Source organism: Entelurus aequoreus, linkage group LG18, assembly GCF_033978785.1.
Source record: "Entelurus aequoreus isolate RoL-2023_Sb linkage group LG18, RoL_Eaeq_v1.1, whole genome shotgun sequence".
Taxonomy (NCBI): domain Eukaryota; kingdom Metazoa; phylum Chordata; class Actinopteri; order Syngnathiformes; family Syngnathidae; genus Entelurus; species Entelurus aequoreus.
In genome coordinates this window covers 16,861,631-16,879,130 of record NC_084748.1, presented here as the reverse complement: position 1 = coordinate 16,879,130, position 17,500 = coordinate 16,861,631, and positions in this window count along the sequence as shown.

The window sequence follows — 17,500 nt, the reverse complement described above, 5'->3', positions numbered from 1 at the left end:
TGTGTATCAGTTGCTTTATATTTCACAAAAAATAAAAATATTCATATTGGAATTACAAGGAGTGAAAAAAGGATGTGCATATGTTATAAAATAATGAGTATTAATATCATCTCAGTGAAAATGTGTCTGTTTGTGTGCGCGCGTGTATGTATTTATGTGTATATGTAAGTACAGTATGTATGTATAAATGTATGTATGCATATGTTTATATGTCGAAATGGATAAGTGGTCGAAAATGGATGGATTGATGGATGATCATTTTATATATTTTTTATATTTTTATTTTATATATATATATATATATATATATATATATATATATATATATATATATATATATATATATATATATATATATATATATACATATATGTATATACATATTTGTATATATATATATATATATATATATATATATATATATATATATATATATATATATATATATATATATATATATATATATATACATATATGTATATACATATATATATATATATATATATATATATATATATATATATATATATATATATACATATATGTATATACATATTTGTATATATATATATATACACACACATATACACACACATACATATATGTATATACATATTTGTATATATATATATATATATACACACACATATACACACACATACATATATGTATACACACACATATACACACACATACATATATGTATACACATACATACATATGTGTATATATATATATATATATATATATATATATATATATATATATATATATATATATATATATATATATATATATATATATATATAAACACACACATACATATATGTATACACATACATATATGTATATATATGTGTATATATATATATATATATGTGTGTGTGTATATATATATATATATATATATATATATATATATAATGTACTTACACTTATTTTTAAAATTACGGGTAATATATATTTAAATTTGAAGAACATTTTTGTGTAAAATCTGTTTGAAAAATATTTCATTTAAAAATATTTGTATTGAAAATATTATTTTTAAATATTTGTTTCAAATATATATGTCTTATAATTTAAATGTTAACATATTTATTTTGCAAATTTAAAAATAGTTTTTAAATTTAAAACATTAAATTGATATTTAAATTGTTCTACAGTTGTTTTTATTTTGAATATATATATATATATATATATATATATATATATATATATATATATATATATATATATATATATATATATATATATATATATATATATATATATATATATAAATATTATCATGCTAAACACTGAATATGTTGCTTTATTTTTGTATTTATTTTTAAGTAAATAAGTTATTACATCTAAAAATATATTATTGCCATAGGAATTTTGCCCCGGTGAAGAAAAAAACAGGACTGGTCCTTGCATACCAAACTTTGTTGTACAAAACTGCTCACACAGTCTGCTCAACGGAAGTTTTTTGGGAGAATGAGACACAAAGCAGCCTGTGGTGTCGAGTGATTTGTTGGCCGTCCTTTTGCAACATGGAGCGTATCAGGACAAATTAATATGACTTTTTTTCCTTTCCCAAGAGTGCTAAAGGGCACACATCAGTCTCTTAGTAAAAATAGCTCCTTTTTAGGGAACTTGCATTTACAACTTTTGCAAAGTTCTATGAAACTCACTGTAAAGATCTACTGAATGTGTATATATGTACAAACTCTGTTTCCATATGAGTTGGGAAATTGTGTTAGATGTAAATATAAACGGAATACAATGATTTGCAAATCCTTTTCAATCCATATTCAATTGAATGCACTACAAAGACAAGATATTTGATGTTCAAACTCAAACTATTTTTTTTTTTTTGCAAATAATAATTAACTTAGAATTTCATGGCTGCAACACGTGCCAAAGTAGTTGGGAAAGGGCATGTTCACCACTGTGTTACATCACCTTTTCTTTTAACAACACTCAATAAACGATTGGGAACTGAGGAAACTAATTGTTGGAGCTTTAAAAGTGGAATTCTTTCCCATTCTTGTTTTATGTAGCGCTTCAGTCGTCCAACAGTCCGGGGTCTCCGCTGTCGTATTTTATGCTTCATAATGTGCCACACATTTTCAATGGGAGACAGGTCTGGACTGCAGGCGGCCCAGGAAAGTACCCGCACTCTTTTTTTTTTACAAAGCCACGCTGTTGTAACACGTGCTGAATGTGGCTTGGCATTGTCTTGCTGAAATAAGCAGGGGCGTCCATGAAAAAGACTTAGATGGCAGCATATGTTGTTCCAATACCTGTATTTACCTTTCAGCATTAATGGTGCCTTCACAGATGTGTAAGTTACCCATGCCTTGGGCACTAATGCACCCCCATACCATCACAGATGCTGGCTTTTGAACTTTGCGTCGATAACAGTCTGGATGGTTCGCTTCCCCTTTGGTCCGGATGACACAATGTCGAATATTTCCAAAAACAATTTGAAATGTGGACTCGTCAGACCACAGAACACTTTTCCACTTTGCATGAGTCCATCTTAGATGATCTCGGGCCTAGAGAAGCCGGCGGCGTTTCTGGGTGTTGTTGATAAATGGCTTTCGCTTTGCATAGTAGAGCTTTAAAGGCCTACTGAAATGAATTTTTTTTATTTAAACGGGGATAGCAGATCTATTCTATGTGTCATACTTGATAATTTTGCCATATTGCCATATTTTTGCTGAAAGGATTTAGTATAGAACAACAACGATAAAGATTGCAACTTTTGGTATCTGATAAAAAAAAGGCTTGCCCCTACCGGAAGTAGCGTGACGTAGTCAGTTGAACATATACGCAAAGTTCCCTATTTTTTACAATGATGGCCGCATGAAGTGAGAGAGATTCGGACCGAGAAAGCGACAATTTCCCCATTAATTTGAGCGAGGATGAAAGATTTGTGGATGAGTAAAGTGCAAGTGAAGGACTAGTGGGGAGTTGAAGCTATTCAGATAGGGAAGATGCTGTGAGAGCCGGGGGTGACCTGATATTCAGCTGGGAATGACTACAACAGTAAATAAACACAAGACATATATATACTCTATTAGCCACAACACAACCAGGCTTATATTTAACATGCCACAAATTAATCCTGCATAAAAACACCTGCGTGTTTGTTATGCTAGCTCCTAGCTCCTCTGCTAGCTCCTAGCTCCATAGAACACGCCAATACAATTCAAACACCTGATCAACACACACAATCACTCAGCCCAAAAGACCGTTCACCTAACCCAAGGTTCATAAAGCTTATATATTTTTAAAAAGTTACGTACGTGACGCGCACGTACGGTACGGTACGTGTTATGCTAGCTCCTAGCTCCTATGCTAGCTCCTAGCTCCATAGAACACGCCAATACAATTCAAACACCTGATCAACACACACAATCACTCAGCCCAAAAGACCGTTCACCTAACCCAAGGTTCATAAAGCTTATATATTTTTAAAAAGTTACGTACGTGACGCGCACGTACGGTACGGTACGTGTTATGCTAGCTCCTAGCTCCTATGCTAGCTCCTAGCTCCATAGAACACGCCAATACAATTCAAACACCTGATCAACACACACAATCACTCAGCCCAAAAGACCGTTCACCTAACCCAAGGTTCATAAAGCTTATATATTTTTAAAAAGTTACGTACGTGACGCGCACGTACGGTACGGTACGTGTTATGCTAGCTCCTAGCTCCTATGCTAGCTCCTAGCTCCATAGAACACGCCAATACAATTCAAACACCTGATCAACACACACAATCACTCAGCCCAAAAGACCGTTCACCTAACCCAAGGTTCATAAAGCTTATATATTTTAAAAAAGTTACGTACATACGCAAAAAAAAGTTGCGCACATACGGTCAAGCGATCAAATGTTTAGAAGCCAAAGCTGCATACTCACAGTAGCACGTCTGCGTCTTTGTCATCCAAATCAAAGTAATCCTGGTAAGGGTCTGTGTTGTCCCAGTTCTCTACAGGCGTCTGTGTATCGAAGTCAAAAGTCCTCCTGGTTAGAGTCTCTGTTATCCGAGTTCTTCCATCTTGACTGCATCTTTCGGGAATGTAAACAAAGAAGCGCCGGCTGTGTACTGTTGTGGCTGACTACGTTCGAAAAATACGTCCATTTCGCACCGACAACTTTCTTCTTTGCTTGCCCAGCTTCCTTTTCCATAATGCAATGAACATGATTGAAACAGATTCACGAACACAGATGTCCAGAATACTGTGGAATTATGAAATGAAAACAGAGCTTTTTCGTATTGGCTTCAATGTGGAAGGCATACCCGTGTTCGCCGGGCTACGTCACGCGCATATGTCATCCTCAGAGGCGTTTCGAACCGGAAGTTTAGCGGCAAATTTAAAATGTCACTTTATAAGTTAACCCGGCCGTATTGGCATGTGTTATAATGTTAAGATTTCATCATTGATATATAAACTATCAGACTGCGTGGTCGGTAGTAGTGGGTTTCAGTAGGCCTTTAACTTGCACTTACAGATGTAGCGACCAACTGTATTTAGTGACAGTGGTTTTCTGAAGTGTTCCTGAGCCCATGTGGTGATATCCTTTAGAGATTGATGTCGGTTTTTGATACAGTGGCATTGTATCGATGGTCACGGTCATTCAATGTTGGTTTCCGGCCATGCCGCTTACGTGGAGTGATTTCTCCAGATTCTCTGAACCTTTTGATGATATTATGGACCGTAGATGTTGAAATCCCTAAATTTCTTGCAATTGCACTTTGAGAAACGTTGTTCTAAACTGTTTGAGTATTTGCTCACGCAGTTGTGGACAAAGGGGTGTACCTCGCCCCATCCTTTCTTGTGAAAGACTGAGCATTTTTTGGGAAGCTGTTTTTATACCCAATCATGGCACCCACCTGTTCCCAATTAGCCTGCACACCTGTGGGATGTTCCAAATAAGTGTTTGATGAGCATTCCTCAACTTTATCAGTATTTATTGCCGCCTTTAATTAAAAAAATATTTTTAGTTTTTTTTTAATTTCTTGTGCGGCCGCGGCCCGGTGGTTGGGGACCACTGCTCTAGACTGGAACCTCTCCAGGGACTGACCGCGGCCACCAGGTTAATCCTCCATGTAAGAGAGGGAGGGCAGAAAAGAGAAGCAGCAGGTCAACTGGTCCAAAACAGAGTCTGTTGAAATGCTAGAGTGAATAGATGAGTTTTAAGGTTTCGAACCCAATTGATCGACCCCAAGCAAAAACATTTTTTTAAATGGCACATTTATATAAAACTATTTTTACATTTAAAAAAAAAAAAATTATGCATGTTTTGTACGAAAACAAATTTACAGATGCCAAGTGGGCACAGTTATTGCATTACTCACGATAATGTGAGAGTCCAGTCCATTTGGGGCAAGCAGGGGGTCGTAGGAGGTCTTCGACCAGGTCCTCTAGACTGGAACCTCTCCAGGGATTATCCGCGGCCACCTGGTTAATCCTCCGTGCAGGAAAGGGAGGGCAGAAAAGAGAAGCGGCAGGTCAACTGGTCCAAAAACAGAGTCTGTTTTAAAAGCTCGACTGAATATGTCTGCCTTACAAGACCAGCACCAACGCTGTATAAATATACTGTAGGAAGGGAAATCTGCCTTTATATTCTTACCAGTGACGCAGCAGGAAGGGGCTCGGAACATCTTCTGTCAATGGTAACACGAGCTGGCCCGGCTGGCGTTCTTGCTGTATTTTGAGTCGTGAAAAACGTTGACAAAGGGCGAAACCTGAACACTCCCAATACCACACCTGATTGTGACATCTGCGGTTGAGTGAATAAACACGGGTGGGTATTATTTGAGGAAATACATCACTTTTTCACGAGAACTCAAGATAAAGTGAGCATCAGCTGACTACCCCCCCCCCCACACCTCCACCTCCCACACACACCCCACCACCCTCCCATTGCTCTAAGGGGGCCACTAAATGTAATCTATGTGGCGTATATTAATACATTCCATTAGGCAGCTGTAATTGTCATGGCAAAGGGTGCGTACACACACACACACACACACACATGCACACACACACACACGCACACACCTCTTAGCGAAGCAGGTAATAGTCAGCGGCGTTTTAATTGTTCAATTATAAGTCACACTGGCTGGAGAGCCAGCACGACTGATATACTGTAACGCCGTATTGCAATTTAATTAAAGAATTAATGAATAGCAGAAGTCAATTTTCCCCCGGTTAAGTGCTCCTGTGCGGCGGCCACAAACACAAAACCGTTTCATTAAAAGGTGGGAGAGCGAGGTGAGTTTTTTTTTTTTACCCCGCAGATGTCAAATTTCAGCGGGGACGTCGTTATGATAGTCGTGAGGTAGATTTACGTATCGGGAGAAGACGTGTTAACTGCGAGACTCCACATGTGTGTGTAGTAGGGTTGTACTACTAATGGATCATATTCGGTACTACACCGCCTCTGAAAAGTGCCGGACCAAACCCCATTGGTGGATCTACACCTAACATCCACTGTACCAAGTACAGGAGCGTATCTAGTCGATACTACTATGGCATCACATCTTCTTTCGTTTTTGAAAAAAATGTATATTATGTTTATAAACTCAGGAAATATGTCCCTGGACACATGAGGACTTTGAATATGACCAATGTATGATCCTGTAACGACTTGGTATCGGATTGATACCACACATTTGTGGTATCATCCAAAACTAATGTAAGGCATCCAAACAACAGAAGAATAAGTGATTATTACATTTTCTACCACTTGTCCTTAATCCATCAATCAATGTTTATTTATATAGCCCTACATCACAAGTGTCTCAAAGGGCTGCACAAGCCACAACAACATCCTCTGTTCAGAGCCCACATATAATAATAATATGTACATGCATAATATAATAATGTTGACAAAATAATAGAATGATAAATAACACAATATGTTACTGCATATGTCAGCAGACTAAATTAGGGGCTTTTGTTTGTTTACTTACTAATAAAAGACAAGTTGTCTTGTATTGGTGGATCTACAGCTAACATCCACTGTAATGATACCAAGTACAGGAGCGTATCTAGTCGATACTACTATGATTAGGTCAATATTTTTTGGCATCACATCTTCTTTCGTTTTTGTCAGGTTGAAACACTGATGACATCTATTAAACAAGACAAGAAGCAAGGAATTAAACAGAGACAGAATTAGATTAGGCTCAATGAGGAGAAATGCGTACACCTGTACCCTTGCACAGCGTCACCACGTTCTGACCAAATATTGTACGCCTCCTCTTTTATTTTGACTTTCCCTGATTACATGGCAACAGCTGTTTCTAAGGGAGGGGGGTCGTAAACAGCCATCGCCTTTGATTACAAACCGTTCAAAAAAAAGGTCGTAAAACAGTTCAAAGAAAAGGTCGCCTGGAGGGGAGTCTGGTCCTGCTTCCTCTCCGCTTTGTAGTGGATTACAATACATCAAAGAAACAGAAACCTCATGTCGCTCCCCATCCTACATAGTGGAGTTTTACAAGCCTTCTGCTTGAAAGGATTAAAGACAGCTTTTGTCTTCTCGCCGGGAACTCATGGCAACACAAAGTTTTGTGATAACTTAGATACAATTATTCTGACAGTTTTTTGTTTTTTTTAATATATGTATTATGTTTATAAACTCAGGAAATACGTCCCTGGACACATGAGGACTTTGAATATGACCAATGTATGATCCTGTAACGACTTGGTATCGGATTGATAACCAAATTTGTGATGTCATCCAAAACTAATGTAAAGTATCCAAACAACAGAAGAATACGTGATTATTACATTTTAACAGAACTGTAGATAGAACATGTTAAAAGAGAAAGTAAGCAGATATTCACAGTAAATGAACAAGTAGATTAATAATTCATTTTCTACCACTTGTCCTTAATAATGTTGACAAAATAATAGAATGATAAATGACACAATATGTTACTGCATATGTCAGCAGACTAAATTAGGAGCTTTTGTTTGTTTACTTACTACTAAAAGACAAGTTGTCTTGTATGTTCACTATTTTATTTAAGGACAAACTTGCAATAAGAAACATATGTTTAATATACCCTAAGATTATTTGTTAAAATAAAGCCAATAATGCACATGTTTGTGGTCCCCTTTATTTACAAAAGTGCCGAAAAGTATCGAAATAATTTTGGTACCGGTACCAAAATTATGTTTTCAAGCATAGTAATAATATGCTTACTGAACTAAAAAAATATCAATATTACGGTAGTATTGGCCAGGAGATGAGACCAAACCAAACAAATAATGCTGTTAAGTATCCTGGCCACTGATTGGCTCAGCCTCAGGCTGTCTTAGTAGCTGGTCCATTGTTTGCTGTACGCCACAGACGACGGTTTGTTTGGCGGTTTTGTTGCTTGTTTCATGCCACCCACGTTTTCACTTTGTTTATATTCATGCCATGCTAAGCTGGCATCAGTTTGTGTTACATTGCCTTAGGTATTGAAGTAAAGACATCGCTGCCTGAGGTCCTCCGCATCTTTGGAATCACAAATACGTCACAACATGCCAGCATCTGACAGAATGGATGAGCCACATTCAAGCGATTTCGAGGAGGATCTGTCGTTTGAAGGAATTTTGGAGATGGAAGCCGAGGGCAGCACAGTGGCAGAGGGGTTAGTGCGTCTGCCTCACAATACGAAGGTCCTGAGTAGTCGTGAGTTCAATCCCGGCCTCGGGATCTTTCTGTGTGGAGTTTGCATGTTCTCCCAGTGACTGCGTGGGTTCCCTCCGGGTACTCCGGCTTCCTCCCACCTCCAAAGACATGCACCTGGGGATAGGTTGATTGGCAACACTAAAATTGGCCCTAGTGTGTGAATGTGAGTGTGAATGTTGTCTGTCTATCTGTGTTGGCCCTGTGATGAGGTGGCGACTTGTCCAGGGTGTACCCCGCCTTCCGCCCGATTGTAGCTGAGATAGGCTCCAGCCCCCCCCGCGACCCCGAAGGGAATACGCGGTAGAAAATGGATGGATGGATGGATGGAAGCCGAGGGCAAGCGCTATTGGCCAGAGGGGGTAAAGAAGTGGATCGTTGGGCCGGATGGTGAAGCGGTCCCGGTCTACTCCGTTCCGTCCAGCTACAACGCCAACTTGTCCACTAGAGGTCGTCAATGGGGGAAAAAGCAGACCTCAGTGGCTTCGGCCGGCCATCACAACGCCCAGAACCCACGCATCCCAGCTGCTCTGGGCCGTGGGGACCAGCTGTTGGGTCTCTGCCACACCAGAGTCCGTTTGGAGAGACTAGAGGAGAGATGATGCGGATGAAGAGACACGGCTGTGGAGCTGGCGCTGGGCGCCGGGACGGACGGGCTTCACGTCGTCTTGGCTGAATGAGCGTGGACGAGCCACATTCAAGCTATTTCGAGGAGGATCTCTCGTTTGAAGGAATTTTGGAGATGGAAGCCGAGGGCAAGCCCTATTGGCCAGAGGGGGTAAAGAAGTGGATCGTTGAACCAGATGGTGAAGCTGTCCCGGTCTACTCCGTTCCGTCCAGCTACAACGCCAACTTGTCCACCAGAGGTCATCAATGGGGGCAAAAGCCGACCTCACCGGCTTCGGCCGGCCATCACAACGCCAAGAACCCATGCATTCCAGCTGCTCTGGGGACCAGCTGCTGGGTCTCTGCCACACCAGAGTCCGTTTGGAGGGACTAGAGGAGAGATGATGCGGATGAAGAGACATGGCTGCGGAGCGTGTATCGGATGCCTCGGTCTCCTTTGACGCATCCATGCAGACTGCACAGTGGCTGAGTGTTGGTGGGCGGCCGAGGGTGGAGTCGGCTCTCTTGTGTTGCTTTGTTGGGTCCGCTCCTGTCTCAGACGATGACGTGGAACACCGCAGAGGCCACAACAGTGTGTGTGGATGTTGAAATTAAGTTTTTGTTTGGTTGCTTGTCTATGCATGGTGCAATCGTGTGTGCGCAATGTATATTATTGATTATAATTGTATTTATTTATTTATTTAAACTTTTGTGGCTGTCTGTAGAAGTGGCACTGCTGGAGTGGCAGCTGGTTGCATCAGCTCCATCCATCCATCCATCTTCAACCGCTTATCCGGAATCGGGTCGCGGGGACAGCAGCTCCAGCAGAGACCCCCAGACTTTCCTCTCCAGAGCAACATTAGCAACTTCCTCCTGGGGAATCCCGAAGCGTTCCCAGGCCAGAGAGGAGATGTAATCACCCCCATCTGGTCCTTGGCCTGCCGCGGAGCCTCCTCCCAGTGGGACGTGCAACGAGGACCTCCCTGACGCTCGTGAGGCATCCGCACGAGATCCCCGAACCACCTTAGCTGGCTCATTTCCAAGGGAAGGAGCAGCGGCTCTACTCCCGAGTCTCTCTCGAGTGACTGAACTTCTCACCCTATCTCTAAGGGAGATGCCAGCCACCCTTCTGAGGAAACTCATTTTGGCCGCTTGTATCGGGTGCGCTGCCAAGTGGATGGCAGTGAAAGTGGAGGCTCCAGACGATTGCATCAGCTCTGCTTGTCATGATCTGTGGTCCGGATCATGTTTTGTGTTTTCTGTTTGTTTTGGACTCCTTTTAGTTCCTGTTTGTGCACCTCCTGAGTTTGTTACCATGGCTACTTATGATTTTCACCTGCCTCTGTTGCTCATCAAGAGACATTATTTAAGCCTGCCTTTGCCAGTCAGTCGGTCTGGCTTCTTTGTTTGCTTTATGCTATCGTCACGTAAGTTTTGCTTGTCTCCTAGCCTATGCTAAGTTTAGTTTCGAGTGCAATTGGCACCTTGTTCCGTCGGTTGGTTTTCTGTTTTTGTACCTCTTTGAGTGTTTTTTTGAGAATTAAATGATGTTCCTACCTGCAAGTCCTGTCCGTAGTCGTCCGTTTGCATCCCGGGAAAACGAACCGCGCAGTAAGCCGCAACCACACCGTGACACTGCTCTTTCAATGTTTTAATGTCCTTTGTGTTCTTTGATGTTTCCCTCTTACACACATGTTTATGTGTGCTATGGCTATGAGGGTTTTTTTTTTCCCCCTTGGCCTCAGTCTGGACCCCCATACCCAAGGGCCCAGGCTTAGACTGAATATTTCTTTTTTCCCCTTTAAGTAAAGTAATTTTAAGGTTCAAAAACATGTCAGTGTTGCCCTCACAATAAAATACAACAATCAGAACGCTGTCAGCGCTCTAATTAAGTAACACATGTTTTTGCCATAATTAACCGCAAAAGAGTCACCTGTCATTTTCCTAATAACGTGAAGGTGCAGAAGACGCACGTCTGGAGACGAGGGACGCGTGCTTTTGACTCGTCTCCACCCGTGATGGGTGGTTCTTTTTTCTTGTTAGAATAAATCAACCGGCAGGCCTCGGGGCAAAAACATGTACTCTCTTCCCCTACGAATTTCCTGTGTCACCAGTTCTTTATGAAACACTACACTTGTGCACATTGGATGTTCAGCCTGCGGGGGTCTTTGGACCGCCAGAGTGGCTTAGCGGCTCCTCTATTGGCTGCAGAACAGAATGCTAGCCAGCCCTCCTCTGCTCATCAACACCCGTGCTCACCTGCGTTCCAGCGATCGACGATGCGGTCGGCGGCCCGGAGACGTAGGAAGTCAAGGTGAGGTCGCCGGCGCTAGTGTCTGCTATCCAACAAAGTCCTCCCTGTTGTGTTGCTACAGCCAGCCGCTAATACACCGATCCCACCTACAACGTTCTTCTTTGCAGCCTCCATTGTTCATTAAACAAATTGCAAAAGATTCACCAACAAAGATGTCCAGAATACTGTGGAATTATGAAATGAAAACAGAGCTTTGTGTATAGGATTTTTCGGGCTCAGAATACTTCCTTTGTCCTCGTGACGTCACACGCATACGTCAGCATAATAAAACGTTTTCAAGCGGATGTGTGGCGGGAAATTTAAAATTGCACTTTATAAGTTAACCCGGCCGTATTGGCATGTGTTGCAATGTTAAGATTTCATCATTGATATATAAACTATCAGACTGCGTGGTCGGTAGTAGTGGGTTTCAGTAGGCCTTTAAGTGCACAGGAAGCCAGTGCAGGTGAGCCAGTATAGGTATATATATAGGTATATATGTATATAGTAGAGATGCGCGGATAGGCAATTATTTCATCCGCAACCGCATCACAAAAGTCGTCATCCACCCGCCATCCACCCGCCATCCACCCGAACTAACATTTTATCAAAACCACAACCGCCCGCCACCCGCCACCCACCCGTTGTTATATATCTAATATTGACGATGCAAGGCATTAATATCTCTTGGGTGGCATTAATAGCTCTTGGCCACGCATTAGAGGCTAAGAGATATTAGTGCGTGATAATATTATTTATCATTATTATAATATTATTGTCATTTCCATTAAGAAAGTGTTGACTATTATTGTTATTTTTTTTACCTGGTCTTTAGTATTCCCACGTTTGCTGCCGGCGATGCCATCTTTTTATTTTTTTCTTCTTCTTCTGTTGTGTTGTGGTGTGCTGTGTCACGCCAAATTTCTTCCCCCTACAAAACCCCCCCCATTTACTTCCGTGGTCATGTTTCCGCTTACGTCATTGACAGCGATCGATAGCACTTCGGCTTTGACTGCCCGTCGCTGGAAGGATACTTCGTCTTTGACAGCTGCTGGAATTTGAAGAAATCGATTATTTGTTTTTTTGTACAGGCGCGAAACAGGACAGTCGCGTGCGGGTTAAGGACCCCCGGCAACTTTGTGACTTTATTGGACGCAGCCCCGGAAGTAAATGGGGGGGGGGGGGGAGAAATTTGGCGTGACAGCTGCAGCAGTGCCTGATGAATAATTGCCTGTTTCAAAGAGTGCTGCTCGTTTTTCGTATGTGGGTAACAACATTTAACTATGTATATATATTTCCGAATTGGTTCAACCGCCACCCGCCCGAATCTATTTAACATCTATTTTTTTCGTCATGCATCCGCCCGACCCGCGGATTATCCGCGGAGTCCGTGGTTGTGTCCGCAAACCGCGCATCTCTAGTATATAGGTATATAAAGGTATATACAGTATAGGCGTAATATGATCAAACTTTGTTGTTCTTGTCAAAAGTCTAGCAACCGCATTGTGTACCAGCTGTAATCTTTTAATGCTAGACATAGGGAGACCCGAAAATAATACGTTACAGCAATCGAGACGAGACGTAACAAACGCATGAATAATGATCTTAGCGTCGCTAGTGGACAAAATGGAACGGATTTTTGCGATATTACGGAGATGAAAGAAGGCCGTTTTAGTAACACTCTTAAAATGAATTGTAGGCTTCCTTATTGAACTCATGACGTCTCGCCAACGTCTTTAATTTGGCCCGCGGGCCGAAGTTTTGACACCCATGTCATAATGCCTCGGTCACTCGCAGGACTCTCACAGGGATGAGGCAAATTTACAACCTTACCTACTTTTATGCTATCTTAACATAACCACTTCTTGTTTTGACGGCATCCACGCGACTGTTTATTTCTCGCCACTGAGCTTTGAAAGGATCCCCCCGCATTGAAGCAACAGTCTGGTCCAGCTATGATTAGGCACTTGTGGATCTTAGCGGTGCCAGTCTGGCGGCGTTCCTGCCCCCGCTCGCCCATTGGCTGGAGCTGCCGCAGAGCAGCTGCAGATTGTCTCCGGCATATCTCCGGGCAGCCGCTCGCTCCATCAAACATCAGACAGAGTTCATTTGCATACGGTGAGAGCATCTGATTGCCTCATTCAAAGGCCTCTTTAAAAAAAAAACACCAAACATTTCGCAAAAGTGATCCCCGACTGCGACTGTGGGTGCGGTTTTGCCGAGGTGTGAGATTAAACAAACGGGCGACTTCAAAGTCTCAATGGGTTCGCACAGGAAGCGTCTGCCTTCGACATCAACGTGAGGTTTCATTCATGCAAATGTCTACTTCAGAGACACGCTTTTCATTTGCACTCCTGCCAGCTTCTAAGGAGTCGGAAATCAAGCAAACATTGAATGGAAAAAACATCCAAAACAAAACACCCTCTCGGTGAATGAGAATACTTTAACTAATATCGCCTAACTTGCAGAGAAATACCAGCCTTCATGGTTAGAATTCCGATCTGTATGATTTATAAAAGCATTTTTGAGGACTTACTGATCACCATTAGCTTGGAGTTGGCAACTTAAAGGCCTACTGAAATGAATTTTTTTTACGGGAATAGCAGATCCATTCTATGTGTCATACTTGATCATTTCGCGATACTGCCATATTTTTGCTGAAAGGATTTAGTAGAGAAAATCGACGATAAAGTTCGCAACTTTTGCTCGCTGATAAAAAAAAGCCTTGCCTGTACCGGAAGTAGCGTGACGTCACAGGAGCTAGTATTCCTCACAATTCCCTGTTGTTTACAATGGAGCGAGAGAGATTCGGACCGAGAAAGCGACGATTACCCCATTAATTTGAGCGAGGATGAAAGATTCGTAGATGAGGAACGTTACAGTGAAGGACTAGAGAGGCAGTGATGGACGTATCTTTTTTCGCTCTGACCGATTCCACACTCTCTCCTTTTTCTATTGTGGATCACGGATTTGTATTTTAAACCACCTCGGATGCTATATCCTCTTGAAAATGAGAGTCGAGCACGCGCAATGGACATTTAAAGTGACTTTTATCTCCACGACAATACATCGGTGACACACTTAGCTACTGAGCTAACGTGGTAGCATTGTTCTCAAATGAAGATAGAAACAAAATAAATAAACTTCCAAGGCGGCGGAGGATACTGCGGGAACAGAAAAACGACAGGGACAAGTCAGCACAAGGAGCAAGGGAATATGGAGAGCAGACGTGAAGCTTACTGTCAGACAGAGAACTACGTTCCGGCACTGGATCGTTCGCTCAACAGGGTTTATTGAGCTTTGATGAGTGAGTGGAGTGTGTATGCTACTATGTGTGTGCATGCAAGATTATGTGCAGGAATGAACAAAATAGGATCACCAGGAGTTTGTTGTAGGTCTGTGTTGTTTGGAGAGCCAAACAAGTCCAAAGGGGCTGAGCAGAAAGAGGTCCGTGATCCAAGCGGGAGGTCCGTGGGGGCTGGAGAGAGGCGTCCTGAGGTCCGAGTCCAAAGCGAGGGAAGCCGAGGATCGAGGGAGGCAGTCAGAGTCCAGAGGGAGGTGAGGCGCACAGCTCACTTCCAAGACGGCGGAGGATACTGCGGGAACAGGGAAACGACAGGGACAAGTCAGCACAAGGAGCAAGGGAATATGGAGAGCAGACGCGAAGCTTACTGTCAGACAGAGAACTACGTTCTGGCGCTGGATCGTTCGCTCAACAGGGTTTATTGAGCTTTGATGAGTGAGTGGAGTGTGTATGCTACTATGTGTGTGCATGCAAGATTATGTGCAGGAATGAACAAAATAGGATCACCAGGAGTTTGTTGTAGGTGTGTGTTGTTTGGAGAGCCAAACAAGTCCAAAGGGGCTGAGCAGAAAGAGGTCCGTGATCCAAGCGGGAGGTCCGTGGGGGCTAGAGAGAGGCGTCCTGAGGTCCGAGTCCAAAGCGAGGGAAGCCGAGGATCGAGGGAGGCAGTCAGAGTCCAGAGGGAGGTGAGGCGCACAGCTCACTTCCAAGGCGGCGGAGGATACTGCGGGAACAGGGAAACGACAGGGACAAGTCAGCACAAGGAGCAAGGGAATATGGAGAGCAGACGCGAAGCTTACTGTCAGACAGAGAACTACGTTCCGGCGCTGGATCGTCGGCTGCGTTGGTCTTTTTACCGTCGAGCCTCATCAGATCCAAGTTTGCAGATTGCCCACAGCCGTGTAGGCGCGTGGCCGCAGTATGAGCGGAGCTTCTTGCTGCTCCGGCAGCGGAGGGAATGACAGTATGAGCATGCGCCGTAACAGCTGCAGACCTAGCGCTGAGTGCCGGGACGGACAAGCTTCACAGTCTCTTGGCTGAATGAGCATGTATCGGACACCTCGGTCTCCTTTGACGCATCCTCGCTCATCCATGAGGACTGGACACTGGCCAAGAGTTAGCGGGCGGCCGAGGGCTTGGTTGCTTTGTTAGGTCCGCTCCTGTCTCTGGCCATGCTCCCTCCCACCCCGGCAGACGATGGCGTGGAACACCGCAGAGGCCACCACAGTGTATATGTTAATTTTATTTTATTTTTGTAGCTGTATGTAGAAATGGCTGGTTGCATCAGCTCTGCTCTTTTAATGTCTTTAATGTCCTTTGTGTTCTTTGATGTTTCCCTCTTACACACATGCTTATGTGTGCTATGGGTATGAGTTTTTTTGCCCTTGGCCTCAGTCTGGACCCCCGCTCCGGGGGTTAGACTGCGTTAACCTGTTTCTCACCTTTTTTGTAAAGGCCGCCGGAAGTCGGCAGACCCGTCAGCGATCCTGTTTTGTCTGCTCTTGAATGGGATTGTGCTGAAAATTGTAATTTCTCCCCAGGGATTAATAAAGTATTTCTGATTCTGATTGAGACAAGGGGGTAGGGTGCCGGCATCTTCTGGACCGAAGCCACCAGGGGCGATGCTCCGTTTTATGTCATACCACGTGAAGCGTCGAAGGTGTGGGATGTGGGCGTGGGGAACGTCCGCGTGTGGCATGCCTTTTCCGTGGATGCATGTGTGTGTAAGCCTGCAGTGTCTCTCTGTTCTGCGACCTTGGCGCAGCAAAAGTCAACAGACAACAGGTGTGTGTCCACGAGAGACGTCTTTGCTGCACTGTCCTCTATTGGAATTTTGAGGCAACAACCTTGCCAGGTTTCTTGCAGCCAGGGAAAACAATCCAAATTAGATTGTTTGCGTTTGAGCAAGCGAAAACATATTTAAACTTTTCACTCTAAATGTCTATTTTTGGTCCTCAAATTTATCTTACTTCGCCATGCAGAGCGGATGGCGTCTCCAAAGTGTTGTCCAGTTTGCGATTTAGTCCGAAATCATACAATTCTGAATGCCCAGAGTTCTGCCCACATCCTCCAATCATTTGTGGCAGATTTGGGGTACCTTGTATGGCTGCCAGCATCTTCCAATTTGTCGATACAGCAGAGCAACGCTTACTTACTCCAATAAGCAGATGTCCTGCTAACATGGTTCCGAATAGATATCTTCAACGTGCTCAACTGAAAGGGTCGTCAAGCACGCAGCAGTCCGTCGAGATCTTGTCAATTTTGTTGAGAGGCTAGTTGATCAGTTCCATTGTTTAGATTTTTGGAAAGCAGTGCAAAAAGAGGCTACAAGAAAGTTAAGACGAGACAAAACAAAGAAGCGAGCAGGAGCGATGAGGGAGAGGAAAAGGGAAAGCGTCCTTTGATGAGTGCCAGGTGTCAGAAAAGCTCTGTCTCACTTTGTGAGAAGTCGATTTGCATCACTTGCTGGTTTGCATGTAAGAAATCTCTTATATCTCCCTAACATAGACAAAATACCCACCGCCCCCCGCATCCCCCTTTGCAAGTCTCGTATTTTGTGTGCAGTGATGTGTTTATATGTGCTTTGTTCAAGGTTTTTCCCCATAGGA